At 40.0% G+C, this 6,876-nt stretch overlaps 1 pseudogene; it reads right to left on the bottom strand.

Annotated features, from left to right (window-relative positions):
- Positions 1-327: 327 nt before the first annotated feature.
- LOC100674854 (large ribosomal subunit protein eL34-like) lies at positions 328-1,029 on the bottom strand (annotated as a pseudogene).
- Between the last annotated feature and the right edge of the window lie 5,847 nt (positions 1,030-6,876).

Here is a 6,876-nt window from a genome sequence, read left to right as displayed (position 1 = left end):
GAAAGAGATGATAGAAAAGCCAGGGGCCAACTGTGAAAGAAACCATTAATTTCTTATATGCAAGTTCAAGTTGAAGCTGAAGAAAATTAAAACAAATCCATGAGAGCCAAAGTATGACTTGAGTGTATTCCACCTGAATTTAGAGACCATCTCAAGAATAGATTTGACTCATTAAACACTAACGACCAAAGACCAGACAAGTTGTGGAATGACATCAAGGACATCATACATGAAGAAACCAAGAGGTCATTACGAAGACAGGAAAGAAAGAAAAGGACAAAATGAATGTCAGAACAGGTGGCAATAGAAATATACAAAATATCACCACCAGTAGATCAGGTATTGGTAAGAGGCAAGGCTCTGGGTGATCACATGTTTGATACCTTTCTATAAGTTTGTCATAATGAGAGGTATAAGAAAGCTAGTTGGTAGGTCCTACTTTCTCTAGACAAAGTGGTAAAAGCTCAGGGCTTCAGAGTCAAAGCTCAAACGCCACATAAACAACATCAAAGTTTCCACTTGTCCCTTGAAAGAAAAGCTTATTTCTTTTTTTAACAGAAGCCATTTGATTTTGTTATTATTCAAAAACCTTCATTTTTTTTTTTTTAATTTAGCTTTTTGACTCTGTGCTTGTGCCTTTAACACTTTCACAGCAATTTTCTGCTCCTCAATAAGGAAAGCACGCTTTATCCTGTCACAGACATATTTCGCACACATGGAACCACTACAGGCCTTGCTAACATGTTTTTTTGTTTTGGACAACCTCATGAGAACTTTATGTCTCACAGCACGCATTTCTCGAAGTCGGCCAGGCCACACAGCACATGAAGACTTTGGTGCTTTACCAACCTTCTTAGTATAAAGGTAAATGATTCTACTATAAGGGGTTCAGGACAGGCTAGTTTGGTTAGAGGCCGTTTTGTAGGACAGCCTAAGATGGTAGGACAGACACTGGACAATTTTGAATGCCTCTAGACAGTGACCCCGGAAGAGCAAAAGCTTTATTTTTTTGTAGTAACAGAGCTGATATTACTGAGAACCAAACCCAGAATCTTATCATAACAGTGGCTGAATTACACCACCAATTGAATTTCCAAACTCAATTGACATCTGAAGTTAAAGTGAGGGCATTGATTGGAAAGAAATGGGATCTTGAAACTTGGGGTGGGGACATATAGGCAGATAATGAGGAAGCTGAGCAACTAAATTCCACAGAATCACTCCTGCCAACAGAACCAGCCCTTTCACTCCCATCTGAAGAGATTACTCCGTCTTTACCTGCTAAGCCACCCTCCCAATAAAGCCATTAGCCCCTCCACCTTCATTTGATGAGATTAACCCAGTCGTATCTGATGAGCCTTTGTCTGAGTTATTGCCTGTGACATCGCCTGAGGCAGACGGCTTACAAGACATCCCCACCATCCATTTTGGCTTCTAGACCTATAAAAAAAAAAAAAAATTTTTTTAAAACCCTCATTTGGGTGTGCTACTCCCACCTATTTATCAAGTGACTCGAAAAGCTGCTAGCTTTGAGTAGGGCCCCAGAACAAGAGAAGGCTCTACAACAGGTTCAGGCTGCCATGCAAGCGGCTCTGCCACTGGGGCCATATGATCCACTTGACCCAATGGTGCTTGAAGTGGCAGTGGCAGATAGAAATGCTGACGGGGTTTCTGGCAGGCCCCTACTGGTGAATCACAGTGCAGATGCTTAGTATTTTGGAGCAAAGCCCTGCCATCCTCTGCAGATAACTACTTTCCTTTGGAGAAACAGCTTTTGGCTTGTTACTGCACCTAAGTAGACACTAAACTCTTAACCATGGGCCATCAAATCACCATGAAACCTGAGATGCCCATCAAGAACTGGGTGTTGTCAGACCCACAGAGTCATAAAGTTGGACGTCCACAGAAGAACTTCATCGTCAACTGAAAGTAGTATACATGAGATCAGGCCAAGCAGGATGCGAAGGCACAAGTAAGTTGCGTGAGGAAGTACTCCGAATGCCCATGGTTTCCATTCCTGTCACATTACCTTTCATTTCCCAGTCTGCAACGATGGCCTCATGGGGAGTTCCTTATGACCAGTTCACTGAAGAAGAGAAAACTCCTGTCTGGTTTACAGGTGGTTCTGCACGATATGCAGGCAGCACTCGAAAGTGGACAGCGGCAGTAGCACTACAGCTCCTTTCTGGGACCTCCCTGAAGGACACTAGTGAAGGGAAGTCCTCCCAATGGGCAGAACTTCAAACGGTGCACATGGTCGTTCACTTTTCTTGGAAGGAGAAATGGGCAGATGTGCAATTGCATACTGATTCATGGGCTGTGGCCAATGATTTGGCTGGATGGTCAGGGACTTGGAAGGGACATGACTGGAAAATTAGAGAAAGGAGGTATGGGAAAGAGGCATGTGGACAGATCTCTCCGAATGGGCCAAAGACGTGAAGACATTTGTGTCTCATGAATGCTTATCAAAAGATGACCTTAGCAGAGGAGGATTTTAATAAAGTGGATAGGATGAAGTGTTCTGTGGAAACCAGTCATCCTCTTCCCCAGCTACTCCCATCATTGCTCAATGGGCTCATGAACAAAGTAGCCATGGTGGCAGGGATGGAGGTTATGTGTGGGCTCAGCAACATGGATTTCCACTCACCAAGGCCAGCTTGGCTACAGCAACTGCTGAGTGCCCAATCTGCCAACAGCAGAGACCAACACTGAGTCCCTGATATGGCACCATTCCTTGAGATCATCAGCCAGCAACCTCATGGCAGGTTGGTTACATTGGATTGCTTCCATCGTGGCAAGGACTGCATTTTGTTCTTACTGGAACAGACACATACTCTGGATACAGATTTGCCTTCGATGCAAAGAATGCTTTCAGAGTACTGTCTGAGGAATTACAGAATGCCTTAACCATTGTCACGGTATTCCACACAGCATTGCGTCAGATCAAGAGACTCACTTCATAGAAAATTAAGTGCAGCAATGGGTCCAAGCTCATGGAACATTGGTTTTACAATGTTTCCCATCATCCTGAAGCAACCAGCTTGATAGAAAGATGAAATGGCCTTCTGAAAAACACAATTACAGCACCAGCTAGGTGGCAATACCTTGCAGGGCTGGGGCGATGTTCTCCAGGAGGCTGTATATGCTCTAAACCAGTGTCCAATATATGGTGCTGTTTCTTCCATAGCCAGGATTCATGGGTCCAGTAATCAAGAGGTAGAAATGAGAGCAGCATCACTCACTTTCACCCCTAGTGACCCATCTGAAAAATTTTTGCCTGCTTTCCCTGTGATCTTATTCTTTGCAGGTTTAGGAGACTTAATTCCAAAAGGAGGAATGCTCCCACCTGGGGACACATCTTTGATTCCATTGAACTGGAAGTGAAGAATGCACTAGGCCACTTTGGGCTCCTTATGTCTCTGGATCAACAGGCAAAGAAGGGAGTTACCATACTGGCTGGTGTGATTGATCCTGATTACCAAGAGGAAACTGAACTGATACTACAAAGAATATTTTCTTCTCTGTTTAAACTATTTCACAAGTTTTTATAATAGTGGTCTTATACAATATTTGTCCTTTTGCAACTGACTAATTTCACTCAGCATAATGTCTTCCAGATTCCTCCATGTTCTGAAATGTTCCACAGATTCATCACTGTCCTTTATCAATGCGTAGTATTCCCTTGTGTGAATATACCATAATTTATTTATCCATTCATCCATTGATGGGCACCTTGGTTGCTTCCATCTTTTTGCTATTGTAAACAGTTCTTCAATGAACATGGGTGTGCATATATCTGTTCATGTAAAGGCTCTCATTTCGCTGGGATATATTCCAAGGAGTAGGATTGCTGGATCCTATGGTAGTTCTATTTCTAGCTTTTTAAGGAAGCGCCAAATTGGTTTCCAAAGTGGTTGTACCATTTTACATTCCTACCAGCAGTGTTTAAGTTTTCAAATCTCTCCACAGCCTCTCCAACATTTATTAATTTGTGTTTTTTGGATTAATGCCAGCCTTGTTGGAGTTAGATGGAATCTCATTGTAGTTTTGATCTGCATTTCTCTAATGGCTAACGATCATGAGCATTTCCTCATGTATTTGTTAGCTACCTGAATGTCTTCTTTAGTGAAGTGTCTGTTCATACCTTTTGCCCATTTTTTAACTGGGTTATTTGTCTTTTTGTAGTTGAGTTTTTGGAGTGTCATGTAGATTTTAGAGATCAGGTGCTGATAGGAAATGTCATAGCTAAAAACTTTTTCCCAGTCTATAGGTAATCTTTTTACTCTTTTGGTGAAGTCTTTGGATGAGCATAGGTGTTTGATTTTTAGGAGCTCCCAGTTATCTAGTTTTTCTTCGGCATTGTTAGTAATGTTTTGTATACTGTTTATGCCACGTATTAGGGCTCCTAACGTTGTCCATATTTTTTCTTCCATAATCTTTATCATTTTAGATTTTATATTTAGGTCTTTGATCCATTTTGAGCTCGATTTTGTGCACGGTGTGAGGTATGGGTCTTGTTTCATTTTTTTGCAGATGGATATCCAGTTATGCCAGCACCATTTGTTAAAAAGACTGTCTTTTCCCCATGTAATTGACTTTGGGCCTTTGTCAAATATCAACTGCTCATATGTGGCTGGATTTATGTCTGGATTCTCAATTCTGTTCCACTGGTCTATGTATCTGTTGTTTTACCAGTACCAGGCTGTTTTGACTACTGTGGCGGTATAATAGGTTCTAAAATCAGGTGGAGTGAGGCCTCCCATTTTGTTCTGCTTTTTCAGTAATGCTTTACTTATCTATGGCATCTTACCCTTCCATGTAAAGTTGATGATTTGTTTCTCCGTCTCATTAAAAAATGTCGTTGGAATTTCAATCGGAATTGCATTGAATCCATGGATTGCTTTTAGTAGAACAGACATTTTTACAATGTTAAGCCTCCTATCCATAAGCAAGGTATGTCTTTCCACTTATGTAGGTCTCTTTTGGTTTCTTGCAGAAGTATTTTGTAGTTTTCTTTGTATAAGTCATTTACATCTCTGGTAAGATTTATTCCTAAGTATTTTATCTTCTTGGGGGCTACTGTAAATAGTATTCATTTGGTGATTTCCTCTTCGATGTTCTTTTTGTTGGTGTAGAGGAATCTAACTGATTTTTGTATGTTTATCTTGTATCCCAATACTCTACTGAACTCTTCTATTAGTTTCAGTAGCTTTCTTGAAGATTCCTTAAGGTTTTCTGTGTATAAGATCATGTCATCTGCAAACAGAGAAACTTTTACTTCTTCCTTACCAATCTGGATGCCCTTTATTTCTTTATCTGGCTGCTAACCAAAGGGTCAGCAGTTCGAATCCACCAGGCGCTCCTTGGAAAGTCTATGGGGCAGTTCTACTCTGTCCTATAGGGTCGCTATGAGTCGGAATCGACTCGACGGCACTGCGGTTTTTTTGGGTAATTGCTTTGGCTAGGACCTCCAGCACAATGTTGAATAAGAGTGGTGATAAAGGGCATCCTTGTCTGGTTCCTGATCTCAAGGTGAATGCTTTCAGGCTCTCTCCATTTAGGATGATGTTGGCTGCTGGCTTTGTATAAATGCCCTTTAGTATGTTTAGGAATTTTCCTTCTATTCCTATTTTGCTGAGAGTTGTTATCATGAATGGGTGTTGAACTTTGTCAAATGCCTTTCTGCATCTTTTGATAAAATAATGTGGTTCTTGTCTTTTATTTTATTTATATAATGGATTACATTAATTGTTTTTCTAATGTTGAACCATCCCTGCATACCTGGTATGAATCCCACTTGGTCATGGTGAATTATTTTTTTGATATGTTGTTGAATTCTATTGACTAAAATTTTGTTGAGGAATTTTGCATCTAAGTTCATGAGGGATATAGGTCTGTAATTTTCTTTTTTTGTGGTATTTTTACCTGGTTTTGGTATCAGGGATATGCTGGCTTCATAGAATGAGTTTGGGAGTATTCTGTCCTTTTCTGTGCTCTGAAATACCTTTAGTAGTAGTGGTGCTAACTCTTCTCTGAAAATTTGGTAGAACTCTGCACTGAAGGCTTCCGGGACAGGGCTTTTGGGGCGGGGGGGGGGGAGTTTTTTGATTACCTTTTCAATCTCTTCTTTTGTTATGGGTCAATTTAGTTGTTCTACCTCTGTTTGTGTTAGTTTAGGTAGGTAGTGTGTTTCTAGGAATTCATCCATTTCTTCTAAGTTTTCAAATTTGTTAGAGCACATTTTTTATAGTAATCTGATATGATTCTTTTAATTTCAGTTGGGTCTGTTGTAATATCACCTACTTTATTTCTTATTCAGGTTATTTGCTTCCTCTCCTCTTTTTCTTTTGTCAGTTTGGCCAATGGTTTATCAATTTTGTTAATTTTTTCAAAGAAGCTTTTGGTCTTGTTAATTCTTTCAATTGTTTTTCTGTTATCTATTTCATTTAGTTCTGCTCTAATTTTTATTACTTGTTTTCTTATGGTGCCTGAGGGTTTCTTTTGTTGCTCTCTTTCTATTTGTTCAAGTTGTAGGGATAATTCTCTGATTTTGGCCCTTTCTTCTTTTTGGATGTGTGCATTTATTGATATAAATTGACCTCTTAGCACTGCTTTTGCTGTGTCCCAAAGGTTCTGATAGGAAGTGTTTTCATGCTCATTGGATTCTATGAATTTCTTTATTCCATCCTTAATGTCTTCTATAATCTAGTCTTTTTGGGGCAGGGTATTGTTTAGTTCCCAAGTGTTTGATTTTTTTCCCTGCTTTTTCTGTTATTGATTTCCATTTTATGTCTTTATGGTCAGAGAAGATGCTTTGTAATATTTCAATGTTTTGGATTCTGCTAAGGCTTGCTTTGTGACCTAATATGTGGTCTA

The sequence above is a fragment of the Loxodonta africana genome, chromosome 20, assembly GCF_030014295.1.
Source record: "Loxodonta africana isolate mLoxAfr1 chromosome 20, mLoxAfr1.hap2, whole genome shotgun sequence".
Taxonomy (NCBI): domain Eukaryota; kingdom Metazoa; phylum Chordata; class Mammalia; order Proboscidea; family Elephantidae; genus Loxodonta; species Loxodonta africana.
The sequence above is the reverse complement of the archived record's forward strand: the minus strand, read 5'-3'. Positions and strand labels throughout refer to the sequence as shown.